At 30.4% G+C, this 16,873-nt stretch overlaps 1 protein-coding gene across 1 annotated transcript in view; it reads left to right on the top strand.

The window, feature by feature from the left end:
- Window positions 1–2,799: 2,799 nt before the first annotated feature.
- Window positions 2,800–16,873, top strand: part of LOC135963695 (sodium-coupled monocarboxylate transporter 1) — a 151,197-nt gene continuing 137,123 nt past the window's right edge. Inside the window, exon 1 of the mRNA XM_065515651.1 lies at window positions 2,800–3,170. The gene's annotated coding sequence lies outside the window, so the exon portion shown is untranslated. The remainder of the gene's footprint in view (window positions 3,171–16,873) is intronic.

Here is a 16,873-nt window from a genome sequence, read left to right on the forward strand (position 1 = left end):
TACAGGATGATTTTTTTACCAAATTCACCAAACCGGGGGGGGGTGGCTGAGTGTGAAAAGAATCTGCAAACAAATCCTATATATAGCTAAAGGCCACCCTAGTGGACATATACAGTGACGGACAATACAATAGAATCACTACATATGAATTCGATTAAAGCGGTAAAACTACAAAATTTGATTTCAAAATTTAAAATTTGTTCATTATATATTAATGCTCATAACGTAAACAATAAATAGAAAAAAATAAAATAAAAAAATAACACATTCTTATGTTGAAAACGATGTCAAATCTAAATAAAATATGCGACATTCAAATAGAATCAATCAGTCTTAAAATGATTAAAAATAAAAAATCATCATAAGAATTCGTTGTTTTCTTAATATTTTGTTGCATATCAATTATTTCTAATAACAGCATCAAATCTTTTGGGTATTGAATTTAACAAACTTTCGCATGTAGATCGGGAAATTGCATACCATATTTCCTGAATTTTCTGCCAAAGTTCTTCCTTGTTTTTCAATTTTTCAGGTCCGAGTTTGTCTTTTACTATTTTCCATAGGATTTAAGTCTGGTTATTGAGACGGCCATTCCATAACATGAATTTTGTTATATAAAAACCATTTTTTGGCAAGACCTGATGTGTGCTTTGGGTCATTATCTTGCTGGAAGAACCATTTTAAGGGCATATTCCATTCTGCATGTGGCTTTATAACATTCTCCAAAATATTTACATACAAGTGCTTATCCATATTTTCTTTAATCCAATAAATTGGACCAACGCAATACCAAGAAAAGCATCCCCATATAATAATATTTCCCCAACCATGTTTAAACGTTTTTGGTTTTTGCCATTTTTTGGACGTCTAACCCATGTCTTATCATCACTACCAATTAAATTAATGGTCGTTTCGTCCGTCCACAACACATTTTGCCACTTCTTTATATTTTCTGGCCCACACCAATCCTTATGATTGCTCCTAGTTTTAAATGAAATATTGATAGTGATTCTATTGTAATGTCCGTCACTGTATGTACCTTACTTTATTTCGTTATCATTATTTATCTGCCAATGGATGATACTACCATCACATCTGGAAACATTTTTCGTTATTTCTTTATACTTAAACAGATTTAAGTATTCGGTAAAAAATTAATTATTCAGTTCTATTTAAACTATTAGTATTTTTTAAACTGACTAATTCATTTATATATTAACGATGTAATTTTTTAAGTTTTTATGGATATTGGGCCTAAAGTGTATCAACTTAACAAATTTCATTAAAATATTGGATTTGTGACTTAAAAATGCGGAATTTGTTCAAATTTTTAGCTTTTATTTTGAAATTTTTCCCACCTTTCTGGTAACATATGGATTCCTAGCCAAAATAACTGCTAATTTTTTGAGCCCAAGAACGAATCAAGCCAATTTCGAATAATCTGTTCTGTGCATCAATCGAAACAAATAGTATTCGTAGGGGGCAAGGTCTGGACTATAAGGTTAGTGAGACTGAATTTGACAGATGACATGCCTTTGAGAGCTGCTGCGGTTTGTGGCTGATTCACATATACCTGCGATTTAAGAAAATACCACAATAAAAAACTCAACGGGACAATTTGCACGATCTCAGTGGCCAGTACACTTCACCTTAACGTGTTGAGATATTGAAACTACATGTCGTTGGTGTCCATAGCATCCAATTTATGTCAAAAAACGCTCGCCGTTGACGGTGATGGATGGCCAACGACATTCTCAAAAGCATATGGAAAGATTCACATCAAATAGTAACTTTTTCTTACTCTAACCCATGTGGATTCGTATCGTCCCAAATTCGTCAATTTTTTTTTTTTTTGACGTACCCGTTCATCCAGAAATGGGCCTCACAAACAGAACATTAATTTTTATAAAATATTTTTATTAATTACACATGGTGTTGAAAGTTATATCCGTCCATGGTGATTTGGCAAAACAGACCGAATAAATGACAGCCAATTCAACAAATGTAGCTTCAACAATACGGCCACTATCAACTGTCAATGTTCGAAAGTCCCAACTGGAACACCTTTATATCAAGATAACGGTAAAACGTTTTAAAAATATTAAGATATGTTCGCTACAATCTTCATAGTAATAAACAATTTCACTACAGTCTGTGGAACCGTTGAAAACTGTGTTATGACTTAAAACAGTATTCTATTGTATTTACTTAAATTTAATTACCCTTATTGTTCTGTAAAAATTTCTTCATAAAATGTCCACTATACATACATAAGTAATTTACAAAGTAACTTCTACCACCTGCATCAACAATTTGAAAACGTGCGTTAATTAGTAGCAACAATTGTTTCATGTAGAATTTATTAATTTAAATGTTTTCCTAATTAAAATTTACAAACAGAACACAAAATTCAATTTAATTATTAATAAATTTTCATATTTTCTTTTGTTTATTTACAGATTTGCAAGTGTTTATTTTTAACTCCAAAACAAAAAACCTAAATGATGTTTCATTTTAATAACTGATTTTCGTTTTGTGTGTTTCGAAATAATTTTACTAAACGTTAACAAAACAATTAAAAACGAAAAAGTTAAGAAGGGAAAAACAATTCGTATGTAAAACATATTTATTTAACTACATTAAGTACTTTTTTGTTTAATTTACATTTACATTTCCATTACAACGCGTCGCGTCTTGCCAAGTAACGTCTGGGCGTTTGAGTGAATGAATAAATGATTCATTTGTTAAATAGTTTTTTTTTTTTGAATTTTCAATGTGTAAACACGGTTAAGAGATTTTGCTTTTGTGGTAGAGTGTTTTTGTGTTAGTAATTTATATTTTTTTGTTAACCTTTAAATAATTAACAATAATTCTAACAACTGTGGCACTTCCTGAGTAAGAAAACAAACAAAAGCCGCCGAGAAAATAATCACAAACATTTAACAAAAAGGCTTTAACTTTACAAACAGTAGCTATAGTAAAGAAATTACAACGAATGTTACAGCATCAACATTAATTGCAGCAGTAACAATTACCAGCCGTCATATAAAAACCAGCACGAGTTCAAAATTAAAAATTTACATAAATTATATTATTAAATTAACAACAAACATTTACCCCTACACCCCACTCACTACATTCGAAGTTGTGAAGAAATAATAAAATTACTGGTAAGTGAATTTTAGTATTTAAATATTTTAATTTTTAATTCAACTCACTAGTACACACACAAACACACTCACTAACTAAACCAGCAACCAGCTTCCCTAACGTATGCAGCATAAAAACACATCTTTATTACACACATCCCGTTATTTAATCAAGCACCTGATGTGTGTGTGTAAGAAGGCGCGTGTGTTTTTTTGAGTAAATAATTACGTGCAAGGTTTAATTTAAATTTGCAAACATTAATTTAAATATTCCTATAAGTTTTGTTTTAGAATAAAGTCAGAAAATGTATTGAAAATAGCCTTCTACACGTGAAAACAATATTGAAACAATAAAATCAATTTTCAATAATAATTAAATATTTAAAGCATGTAGCACTTATAACACGGTGCTACGATGAACAAAAACTTGGAAAACGACCCAGCGTGGGTTATAGGGCTTGCTGAGTACATCACAAATTGTGTCAAAAAATTTCAAAAACACCCTCAAATTCAGAAGTTATTCTGAAAACACCGTTTTCAGTGATGTTCGTCAACTTAACGATCTGTAACTCAGTCAGTTTTTGTCCGACTTTAAATTATTTAACGGGTTTGGAAAGAAAACTGGTTACGCTTTAAAAATACTTGCATTCGTAAGTTATAAGTATTGTTTTTCTTAAGAATATCTAAAAGAAAAACAAAATTTATCAACTTTTTTGATTTTAGTCGCTTTTCATTGCTTATTTTGATATGAAAGTTTATAAAACTTTATACCAACATATATAGGAAATTTAGTTCTTAATAAAACATGGTTTTAATTATTCAAATCGGATTAAAATTGTAAAAGTTATTCAACTTTTAATTAAGACCATTTTTAGTATTTTCTCCTCCAGCGCAAATGAATATAAAAAAAAACAAAAAACTGTAGAAAAAAAAATATTTGTAAAATTTTTAATTTACAATGTAAATTTTTTCGAACTTTTTTCAAAAAAGTTGAATAACTTTTGCAAATATAAACCGCTTTTAAAAAGTAATATCTCATTTTTTCCCATATAAAGTTGTCTTTAAACACTGTGCAAAAAAGAATAGGTTTTTATAGAATAAAATTATAATAACTATTGTTGAATTTGAAAAATTATTAAAAAAAATAAAAAATAAAGCGAAACTTTTTATAAAAACTTACGAAATTTTTTCGATATAGATTTTATGCATACATTTTATGAAAGCCTAATTCTTTGTATATCCATAATTGTTTAAAATTTTGAAATCGGTCTAAAAATGTGGGAGTTAGAGGTACTAAAGTACTACGACCTACCCTAAAACAGTTTTTTCAAAATATCCTAAAATTTTGAGGGTGTTTCAAAATCTTTGAAAAAGGTTTTAGTATGTCCTCACCTAGGCCTACAACCCGCATTAGGTCGCTTTTCAAGTTCTGGCAAAAAGTGTCATTTTGTAGCAGAGTATAATATTTTGTATGAATTTTGTATGGAGAAATCGATATACAGCTAGGCCTCCATTTACGCGGTTTGTTAGGCCAAATAACTAGCGTGTAAATCAAATTCGCGTAAAACGAAGTTCTAATTTAGAACAAAATGCTTTTGTGGGGCCAATAATCTTTGATTTCGCATAAAACAATACATCAGTCATATTACAAAAAAGAAATTGAGACATATCGTCCCCTTAAATGAAAGCGGACGTAACTACAAAAAATTCAAAATCGAGTTTTTGATTGATTGAACAATTGCCAAGAATACTCTATTATTATTATTGATTTTATAACGTATCCTGTAAAAACAATAAAAATTTAGTTACGTCCGTTTGCATTTAAGGCGACGATATGTTTGTACATATGTGTTTTCTATTTAACGCGATTTTTAGGTCTCAATTTCTTTTTTGTAATATGACTGATGTATTGTTTTACGCGAAATTTCTAAAAATTGTATTAAATAAATATTATTCCCATTATTTTGAAGGTGTCTCCTCAAAATTGTGAAACCAAGTGAAAGGTCTTTAAAATATATAAATACATAGGAATATATTAATAAAAAAGTGCAAAACTTACGAGTGCACTTTTAAATGAAAATATTACTTCTTAGCTGCTATATTTAAAAATGTCATAATAGCATTTCATATGGCTACTGAACCAACCTCTTGAACCAAATGAGATAAAACAAGTATTCGGCAGTGCTGAATCTTATATACCCTTCACCAAATTATACTTCAAAATAAAAATTTTAAATGTTTTTAGGTAAACAAAATTTACTTTTTTTTCAAAGTTGATTTTTTAATTTTTTGAAAAAAAAAATATTTTTTTTAATATTTAGCAAAAAAAGTTTTGGTGAAAAAATATTTTTTCTGATTTTGACCCATTGTAGGTCCAACTTACTATGGTCTTGTATACGTCGTTGCAAAGGTCTTTGAAATTTTATCGGAAGTAAAATTAAATATTTTTTTTTAAATTGTATACTTTTTATGATTTAAAATTATTTCAGAATAGATACCAAATTTTTTTTTAAAATTATTTTTAAAGTTTTTGTAAAATATTCCAGAAAAGATACAATTTTTTTTTTAAATTTATTTTTAATTTTTTTTATTAAATATTTCTCACTTTCCGTAAAAGAGGTATATATGTAATGGTTTTTCACGGTTATATGCCATAAATTACCAAAAAATGCATGCAACACATTTTTGGAACCATGTCTTTTCAAAATTTAACCTCAGCTGAAATTTTTGGCATTAGGTAAATGAATAATCAAAGAACTTATTTTTTAGATATGGCAAATATATAAATTTACTAGCTTGACCCGGTGCGCTTCGCTACCCCTGTCGAAGTAAAATAAAAAATGTGAAAAGATTTTATAAGCAAATAAACCGGAATTTCTTGTTTGTGATTAATTGCATACTATGCCGTTGAAGGTTAAAAAATATCCTGTGATTTTAAAAAATCTTGAAGCTTTTTTTAAGACATTCGCCTAATTTTAGACAAAAAGTTAGAAGACTCCAGCTATACCAGTTATTTAGATATCAATTTTCAATGCGTCGAGGTACCAAAATAATACATGCAAAGTATTGAGAATTGCAATATTAGAGTTCTCTAGATATTCGATAATAAACATTTACTTTGTATTGGAGGGGGCACGTCCCTTCTTAATGTCTGGCATAACAGGACACTGTCATCAACGTAATTTACAAATAGTTTAAAGACTCTTACAATTACATTCACTTGATATTCGAATATTTATATATTTTATCTACAATGGTAACTAAATTACTCATTTGAAGCATTACTTTAACTATTATAATTCTCCAGATATTCAATTATAACTATTTTCTTTATATGTAAGAGGTCATTCCAACTAAGCCGATCCCGCCCAATTTCAGCCAAACATCTTAAAAATATAAGAAATTACAATTTTCTTTGTAATGTAGGTCCTACACCCTCTGTTCCGATCTCGCCCATTTTTTGCTAAACTTCGTACAGTGGTACTAATCTTAGAGACTTTAACAATTCTTGTAGTTTTTTTATTTTCCATCAAAGTTGAGAAATATTGAAAAAATTTAAAGTTGGTAAATATCGATTTACCTGGATAAACACAAAGCAAACAGTACAAATTTTTTTTCATTATTTTCTTAACCCTCTAGCCCCCAAGAGTGCCTCAAGGCATGCATTACAAAACACCAATTATCTAAAAAGTAATTATAATTTTTTTTTTAAATTTAACTGTGACTTTAGTTACAGATTTGTTAACATTTCCCTCGAAGGTCGAAATGCATTCTGACTTTTAGTTTTTGTCCTGTCAGCTGTTTTGTGAGTGATGTCATAATTTTAGAACGTGAAATTTTGTGTGTCATGTTTTTTATTTTTGGAATCAAAGTTTTACTATTAGTCGCCCGATTTATTCGAAATTATCACAATTATTGTTTTTTACACATACACCGGCAACAATGCCTTAGGCACTCTTCACCTTTTTGCACCTGGTTCCTAAACTTAATTTGCAAATTAGTTTCTGATGGCTGTTCTGCGTTTATTGGGTCATAATTACCCTAAAAAAAAATTATTCGACAACTTTTTCAGTCAACTTTGAAGGGCTATATCTTCTGAACCACAAATCATATTGTAATAATAGTATCATACTTGAAATCGTTGGATAATTTCCTGTAAAATAGGTTTATTCAATATTTTTAGGGGCACATGAATTTTTGCAACCTCAGTTGTTTTAAAGGCCACATATCGTTGGCGTCCATATCATCCAATTCAGGCCAAAAGAAGTTGGTAAGCATCGACCTATAGCGCTCGACAGGCCAATGTCTTTCTTAAAGCCCAAAATCCACACCAAACAGTGACATTTTCGGGGTGCATTGGATGCTCTTTAATCTCATGTTTATTGGTATCGTCACAAATATCGCAATTTTATTCGTTGAGGTACCCATTCATCCAGAAATTGGCCTCAACAAAAAATGGGTGCAGCGCGCGGAACGTTGTCCAAAAAGAACACCAATTTTGATAAAACAAGTTTAAAGCCAATTATGGGCCGATGTTGGTACATCGATATCGCACACATTTGATCACCGCATTGCACTTTTGGTACGCATACACTATGCTTTCTGTAGAAGTTGTTTAAATATTGCATTGATATTTCTCTCTCTTATTCTATATACAACAGAATCGTACTGTTCTCATACATTACAAATCTTAGCAAATATTTGAATAAGTATAAATTACCCGTCAGCTAATGTTTTCAAAAAAAGACTAAATTATACGAATATTTATTTATTTGCTCACATTCAGTTTGCTGTCAAAGTTTTACCTTTCATTTCTCTGTCTAACTTGCTGGCGAAGTCTCCCTCTATATTTTTTTTGTGCATAAATGAATGGATAATTTTTCATAAAAATTATACAAAAAAATAAAACACTCACACAAACGAACTGTATGTAAGTATTACATTTTAAATTTTATTTTGTTTTAGCAGTTTATTAAAAGCATTTCATATATATTTTACATTTTTTCATTTACATACAACTATGGCGAACAAAAAAAGCAAAAAAAAAATTAAAAATCAAGAAGACACTAATTTATTATACTCTCTACTCTAGTTTACTTTACTTTGTACTAAATATAAGACTACTTAAGTCAAAAAAAATTAAATTATTTTAATAAATATACAAAATATGACTTAAATGTACAACACTCTAAAAAAAAGAAAGCCTAGAACATAAAAGACGACATAGAATCTTTTTTACATAAAATACATTTTCATAAATGCCAGTATGTTTTTGTATGGCTGCAAATGGATGCATGGATAAGTTACTGTGATGGTTTTGTAACGAAAAATTTATTTAAATAAATTCATAAAAAAAAAAAAATATTTTTTTCCAACATTTTCATTCACATCCCATGTCCTCTGCGAAGAGTAAAGCAAGGGGAAACAGGTTTTACGTTCAGTAGCGTTATTTAATATGAAATAAGTATTAAAAGGTTTTAATAATGCTAAATATAAATAATGGTAAATTGTTCATAACTTCTTAATAAAGGTATTTGGAGTTTCATTAGCCACATGGTGAACAAGGCGGAAGGGGTTAAAAACTTTTTTAATCATTTACACAAATAACAAGTTTAACAGGTTTAATTCGGCTGTGCCGAATCTTGTATACCCACCATCAATATGTAACAATAACATATTTTCCTGATATACGGGTTATATGGTAGGAAGGGTCAATTATGTACCGATCCTCACAAAAGCTGGTAGAATGATTTAGGTTTATATTGTTGTTTATGTCCAATTTCATCACGATATTAATTATTATAAGATAATTATGAATGTTCAAGTAATTTTCAGACAAATGTTGCTGTTTTTTGCCATACTTTACAGTATAATTTCAGAGTACTTGAAACTAATTTCTGCAAAATTTTATCAGGATTGTCGGAAAATTATGAACGGATATTGCCTATTTTCAATATCAAACAAACTTTGTCAACAAAGAGTATTTGTGAAAAATTTCAGCCAGCTAGCTCCTTTCGTTTGGACCCTATCGTGTTTTCAACAAACAGACAGAAGGACGGATATAGTTAGATCGTCTTGGAATTCCATAAGAACCCAGAATATATGTACTTTTGTGGGTATGCGACGAATATTTCGATATGTTACAAACGGAATGACAAAATCAATTTTTTGAAGGTGGCTATAAAAGCTACAAAGTATCTGTTAAGGGTATCTGTTTTGAAAAATATCAATTTGTATCCCCAGGGAATGAAGTTAGTTAGAAAAGGTGGATATTAATGATTTTTCAAGTTTATTTTTTTATTATTTTGAAAGTTGTATTGTCAAGTTTGTCTCAAAATGAGAGCAAACATTTTAAACATCCGTCCCTGACTTTCATTTGTACATATATTTTGTATGCAAAAATCTACTTAAATCCTAAATGTTTGCCGTCTGTTTGGCCTTCTTTCCTTTTTATAACCAAGTTGAGTTATAAATATACATAAGTTTGTCATTGCGTTTGTAATATACTGTGGATATTTATAAAAGAATACATTCATAAATGAACAAAAATTGCTATTTTCGGCATTGTCCTCACCGATTCCTATGAAGTTTACCACAGATTATCTATATTAAAAATATTCATCAACTTTTAGAATAGAGACATTTAAATTGAAATTACAATTCTTTATAAAATTTTAATTTTATAGTATGATAAAAAAATTCGGTTTAATCTAATTTTTCCCTATTTTGACCCATTGTAGGTCCGTGTTACTATGGCGTTATATACGTCGTTGAAAAGGAATTTGAAATATCTGTGATTAGATATCCATATTGTCTATATTAATATTTTATATCTCAGACATTTGTAGGTCGATTTTCTCGATTTGTTGTTCTTTCATAGATCTTTTCTCAACCATATCAAATTCGTTTGCCTGAAAGTCATTCACGGAAGTATATCAAAAATATGTCGGTTTATTTAAATAATAAAAAAAAATAAAAATTTTTATTTTCTAATGAAGTGTCATACTGTACTCAATTTTTGACATTTATGATCAGTATACTCTGGCAGATCATCGTTAATAGATTGATGCTTGAACACTACCAAATTATCCAAATTTACTTTGGAAATTAGTCACCGTTTCGCGCAACTTATAGACGACTGTTTTATCGAAAAATCGAGACTTATTTTTGGCTCAACAGGTTTCTTAATAAATAAAATTGCCGTATATGCAGTAGGGATGCCAATCCCGAATTTCGGGATTAACAAATCCCGAAATATTATGAGATTTTTGATATTTTAGGAAGATTTTTGAAGCACCCAAAATACTTAGAACGCTAAATTTCAGCATATTTATAATAATCTCTCTTCAAATCCAAACGCAGCCAGATTTTTTCATTTGAATCAGGAAGCAGCACGTCTCCCTTCCATTGACAGGCTTTTACAGAATTTACACTTTTACGAAATTTATGTTCAAGTTATTTTCTGAAGGGGCAAATGTAGTCCGATTTCCGCAGTACTTTACAGTATAATTTCAGAGTACTTACAACTTATTTTGTGCAAAATTTTGTAAGGATTGCCGTATAATCAAGATATTTATGACTGCTCAAACAGTACTCCGGGGGACAATTGTATGGAGCTAGGGGAAATCATGGACCATTTATTTTAATTTAATGCATTAGTTTTTGATTTGTTATATTTTTACTTAAATATATTAATGAAATCAATAGTTTTTATTGTTGAATTTGATATTTTTGACGTTTAACTAAAATCCTGAAGTCCCGAAAAATCCCGAAATCCCGAAAAATCCCGGGATCCCGAAAAATCCCGGGGTCCCGGGATTTACATTTCTAAAATCCCGAATCCCGGGATTTGTAAAACCCAGTCCCGTTTGGCATCCCTAATATGCAGTGATACTAATCCACAACAGGACCTACAAACTCTATTACATTCCGAAAATAGCTCCGTTGGTGAGGTTTACACGCTGATGGCATCATCGGACCATATTTTTTATAAAATTAAGCCGTAGCTCAATGTAGATCATAAACGCAAAATAATAAATGATTTTTTTGTTTGAAAATATGGATATCATTGATCCGGGCGAGATGTGGTTTTAATAGGATGGTGTTAAGGCGACCGCAACCAGCGATTTATGAAAATCATAATTTCAATTGGCCTCCAAAGTCATGGGTTTTGACACCTCTCGATTATCTCCCGTGGGGTCACGTGAAGTCATTGGTTTATGCTGATAAAGCACCAACATTTGAGCCCTTGTAAGCCAATATTGTTCGTGTTATTCGTAACATACGGCCAGAATTGCACGGAGAAGTGGCTCATTCGTCAAGAACAGTCAATTTATTATTGTTGGCATACGATTTATAAAATATTTGAGGGATTCAATGGGTTGAGACGAACTAAAAACATGTCATTCTTTACAGTACTATGCCCGCGTACAGTTGGTTGATTCAAACGGTCTGTTGTTAGGTCATATTGTTATAATGTCTGCTAAAGTAAAGGGTATAGGAGATTCGTTACCACCGTATACAGCAATATACACTGTTTGCTCTTACACCTCCTCCCCCAACACCCTCATCATTATTTTAAAGTCCCATGGATTCATATTTTCATTTCAAGCTACACACAAAAATCATAAAATTAAATTCTTCTAAAATGCGAAAAAGGAAAAATTAATTTCTTTAACGTACCTTACGTTTTGTTTTTGGTGTACGTAGTATGTTTTCTTTTTTTTTCCAAACCTAAGCTTGAACTGTAGAAAAATTGGTTTACACTTTCTGACTTAATGAAAATTTATGTGTTCGGTGTGCTTTTTGTTTTTTGAGCAGCATTTCTTCTTTTTCACTTTACCTTTGTGAAAATTTAAAAATTTTTTAATGCTAAAATATATAAATATTATTATTTTTCCACGTTTTGTCGTTCTTTTTTATGTGTGTTTTAGAAAGAGTGTAACAAAATTTTTACATTCAAATTATAATAAAAACACACACAAAAATGTAGAACCAAAAAAGGTTGAGTGTTTCTGACATTAACCTGTATGTGCTACATTACTTTAAATTTGTACAAGTAAACAGCAATATGAAACAGAAGCATTTTTTTTGACCATTTTAACCAAAAATTCTACAGTTTTTTTTTTTTTTGTAAACTTTATCCCGGACATTTATCAACGGGTTTTCATAATTTCTAATAGGGTTATATTCTACACAAACAACAAAAGTAGTAGCAATTATTTAAAAACGTAGTAAATTAGATTTAAACATACTTAATTAAGGATTATATAGTTTTCATATGTTTCTCACAGCTCCCTAAATAAGTTTATCTTTAAGTAATCATGTGGTTCCTTACTGCTTTTTGAACAAAAATTTTAAGAAAAAACGTCTGCAAATAAATTCCGCTGACTCCAATACAAAAGAATTAGTTTTCCCTAAATAAGTTTATCTTTAAGTAATCATGTGGTTCCTTACTGCTTTTTGAAAAAAAATTATAAGAAAAAATGTCTGCAAATAAATTCTGCTGACTTAAAAACAAAAGAAGCTAAGAATAATCGAAATATGCGTTATTAATAATTCCTTTGAAAAAACAAACGTTTTTATACCCTACATCACCATAGTAGGGAGGGTATAAAGCGTTTGAGCAGATGTTTGTAACGTCCAAAAATATTAGTTTAACACCCACCTTAAGTATACCGATCGACTTAGAATCACTTTCTGAGTCGATTTAACGATGTACGTCCGTCCGTCTGGCTGGCTGGCTGTTTATGTAAACCTTGGGCGCAAAGTCGCAATTTGAAGATATTTATTTCGATAAAATTATGTACATATTATTTTTTCAGCCCCAGGGCGGAGCCTATTTAAACTGGCTGATATCGGTCCATTATTTCACCTAGCCCCCATACAAATGTCCTCCTGAAATTGGACTTTATCGGTCATAAATCAATTTAAAGTGCATAAATCTCTTTAAAATGTTGGTATACATACAAAATTCATGATAAATAACTTTCATGTAGTTAGACACAAATCGCACGATATAATTTCATGTTGATCGGTCCATAATTGGTCATAGCTCCCATATAGCCCACTTGCGAAAATCACTCACGAATATAAATTATTGACATTCTAAAAGAAAAATATTTTTGCTCATTTACTTAGTGTGGGGTAGGGTGTTACTTGTTTTATTATATGTTCGTTCAATACTAAAAATATGTTAAGTATTCTTTTGTTTTTTGTATTGGAATTTTTTTACTCCTACAAATATTTTGATGAAGCCATAGTCGTGAGTACGAGACATTCCTTTCATTATTGGAAATCTTTTTGCTTTTTTCTCCGATTAATCACATTGAACTTATTAATTATGTATAAATTGTGCACCAGCAGACGGCAATAATTTAATTTAATTCCAATAAGGTGAAAAATAGCAGAAAAGGATTGCTTGAACAAGTCATAACTGTTAATAATTTCATTACTTATCCTGTCATTTTCTAGAAGGACTTTTACTACTTCTTTGTTTAATTGTAAAACGATGAAAAGATAATTTCTTAAAAAATTAAAAATGATTAAATAATATTAATAAAAAATAAAACCAAGTTTTTGCTGCTTTAAAATACCAAAAGAGAGTCTGTGTTGTAATATATAGCCATAGGTGAAATAGATTGAAGGAAAAAAGGACTATTGTTTCTTTAGACAGTTTTTCTATAGAAGAATATTTAAAGAAAACACGTTGTCTAAAGAAGTCACTGTTTCTATAAAACAGTGCTTAAAAAAAGTTAAGAGGGCACTAAGTCTATAGAACAGTGTCTAAAGAAGGCACTGTTTCTATAGAAAATAGTCTCAAAAAAGACACTGTTTCTGTATAACAAAATCTCAAAAAGACACTGTTTCAATAGAATTGTGAGAAGACACTGTTTCTATAGAACAGAGTTTAAAGAAGCCACTATTTCTATAGAACAGAGTATCCAGAAGACGCTGTTTCTATAAACCAGAGTCTCAAGAAGACACTGTTTCTATAGAATGGTGAGAAGACACTGTTTCTATAGAACAGAGTCTGAAGATGACACTGTTTCAATAGAATAGTAGAACAGAGTTTAAGACATTGAAGATATTGAATGACATGAAAAACTTTCCTTTCATGTCCAAACATGTGTATCTACTGTATTTCATACTAACTGAACTCATTAAAATGCAATAAACTCTTAACACATATTTCTCAAAATTCTACAAAAATTAAACAGTCAAAACAAATAAGAAAAGTGACGTAGCGGCGACGTGTTATGTGATAGATAAAAGAAAAAATGTACAACAAAATAAATGATAAAAATTTGCACGCTCCAAATTCCGGATACAGATAAACAACTGAACATCAGAACGTAACTGACTATATATGATGATTAATGATGCGGGCTAATGGCCGACTCAATTCTAAACAAATTTTGTGAAACAAATTACACTCTTATCTAAACATGAAGCAAGTACATAATTCAATATTTGTTTTCATGTCTTATTACACCCCCTAACGTCAAATGTTCAAGTTTAAGTAGCTTAAGTTAAAATAAATAAACAAATATATTTATTAGCAAACAATACAATGTCGGCGGGAGTAGTTTATTTTAGTCAGTTTTTTATTATTTTTAATCATTTAATAATAATTGTTTATCTCCGTAAAGAAACATGTTCTGAAAAGAAAACAATGGGTGTGATTACATGTCTGTTGTCGTATGAGTTTCTCGCCTCTAACAAGAAATTTATATAATTATAAATTTATTGTGGCAAACCTGAAGGTGGCAATTATTTTGTTTCGTTTGCAGTTATAATAAACAGTATTTTTTTTTTGTTTTTGGAGAAGCTAACCAACAAAAAATATTAAGATTTTATTAATTTGTATGATGAGCATGCATAAAGAAATGAAACTGTATCAGGAGACAATTTTCTATAGAACAGAACAATGTTTATATAGAGAAATGTATAAATAACTGTTTAACAGTGGAAAAGTGTCTAAAGAAAACAATGATAACTGTCTAAAAAACACAGATTATATTGACCAGTTTCTAAATAAGACACTGTTTCTGTAGAACAGTTTCTAATAAAGACACTGTTTCTATTGATCAGTGTATAAGGAAGATACTATTTCTATAGATCAGTCACGACACTTTTTACCCCACACCACCATAGTGGGGAGGGTATAATACGTTTGTGCAGATGTTTGTAACGCCCAAAAATATTATTCTAACACCCACCTTAAAGTATACCGATCGACTTAGAATCACTTTCTTAAAAAGTGTCAATAAAATTTGGTACATATTATTTTTTCGGCCCAATGACCAAGTCTATTGAAACTGACTAAAAGGGGTCCATTACTTCACCTAGCCCCCATACAAATGTCCTTCCGAAATTGGACTTTATCGGTCATAAATGTTTAATTTATATATGTACCACCACAAATTCCGCTCCAAATAAGTATTATATATACAAAATTCATGTCACCAAATTTAGTTACGATCGGTCCATAATTAGTCATAGCTTTAACGTGCATTCAACACGTACATTCAACATAGTTAACTTTCGACGTAATTTCATGGTGATCGGTTCATAATTGGTCATCCCATATAAGGCCCACTTTCGAAAATCATTCAAAAATATAAATTATTGAAATTTTAAAAGAAACATGGTCAGGCTTGACCGACCGTACTTTCTTACTTGTTCTATATATCGTTGTCTAAAAGGGACACTATCTCTATAGATCGGTGTCAAAAGAAGACACTGTTTCTATAGAACAATATCTAAAATAGACACTGTTTCAATAGAACAGTTTCTAATAAAGACATTGTTTCTATTGATCAGTGTCTAAGAAAGGTATTATTTCTATAGATAAGTGTCCACAGAATACACAGATTCTATGGATCAGTGTCTAATTATATTTATGAGTGTCTAAAAACGACACTGTTTCTATATATCGTTGTCTAAAAAGGACACGATTTCTATAGATCGGTGTCAAAAGAAGACACTGTTTCAATAGAACAGTTTCTAATAAAGACACTGTTTCTATTGATCAGTGTCTAAGAAAGGTACTATTTCTATAGATCAGTGTCCACAGACTACACCGATAGGATCAGTGTCTAATTCTATTCATGACACTATTTCTATATATCGACACTGTTTCTAAGAACAGTATCATAAGAAGAAGGTCATAATTAAACTACTTCTAAAGGCGAATCTACACGATCATATTTTACGACACACTTTTGGGAAATTATTTGGTCAATTGACAAGGTCTCCTATCATGTCATATTGTCATAATGTCCTAATATTTCACAATGGATTATATTACTCTGTATGGTATGTTTATTGTGTTATCGTAACCAGCCAGCAGAACGCCGAACGCCTAAAGCATGGCAAATATTTGCTCAAAAAAGCATAACCACTTTTTTATACCCTTCACCTTCGTGAGAAGGGTATATATAAGTTTGTCATTCCGTTTGTAATTTCCACATTTTTCATTTGCGACCCCATAAAGTATATATAATCTGGATCGTTATAGATAGCGGAATTGATATAGCCATGTCCGTCTGTCCGTCTATCCGTCTGTGTGTTGAAATCAACTTTCCGAAGCCATACATACACGATTCATACATCAATATCTCCGAAATTCTTCCGGCTCGGTCGCTATTTAAAATCGAGAAAATCGGTTGAGATATAAGGAAAAAACTAGCACAACCTCGATTTTTGACCTATTTTTGACC

Source organism: Calliphora vicina, chromosome 1 (assembly GCF_958450345.1).
Source record: "Calliphora vicina chromosome 1, idCalVici1.1, whole genome shotgun sequence".
Taxonomy (NCBI): Eukaryota; Metazoa; Arthropoda; class Insecta; order Diptera; family Calliphoridae; genus Calliphora; species Calliphora vicina.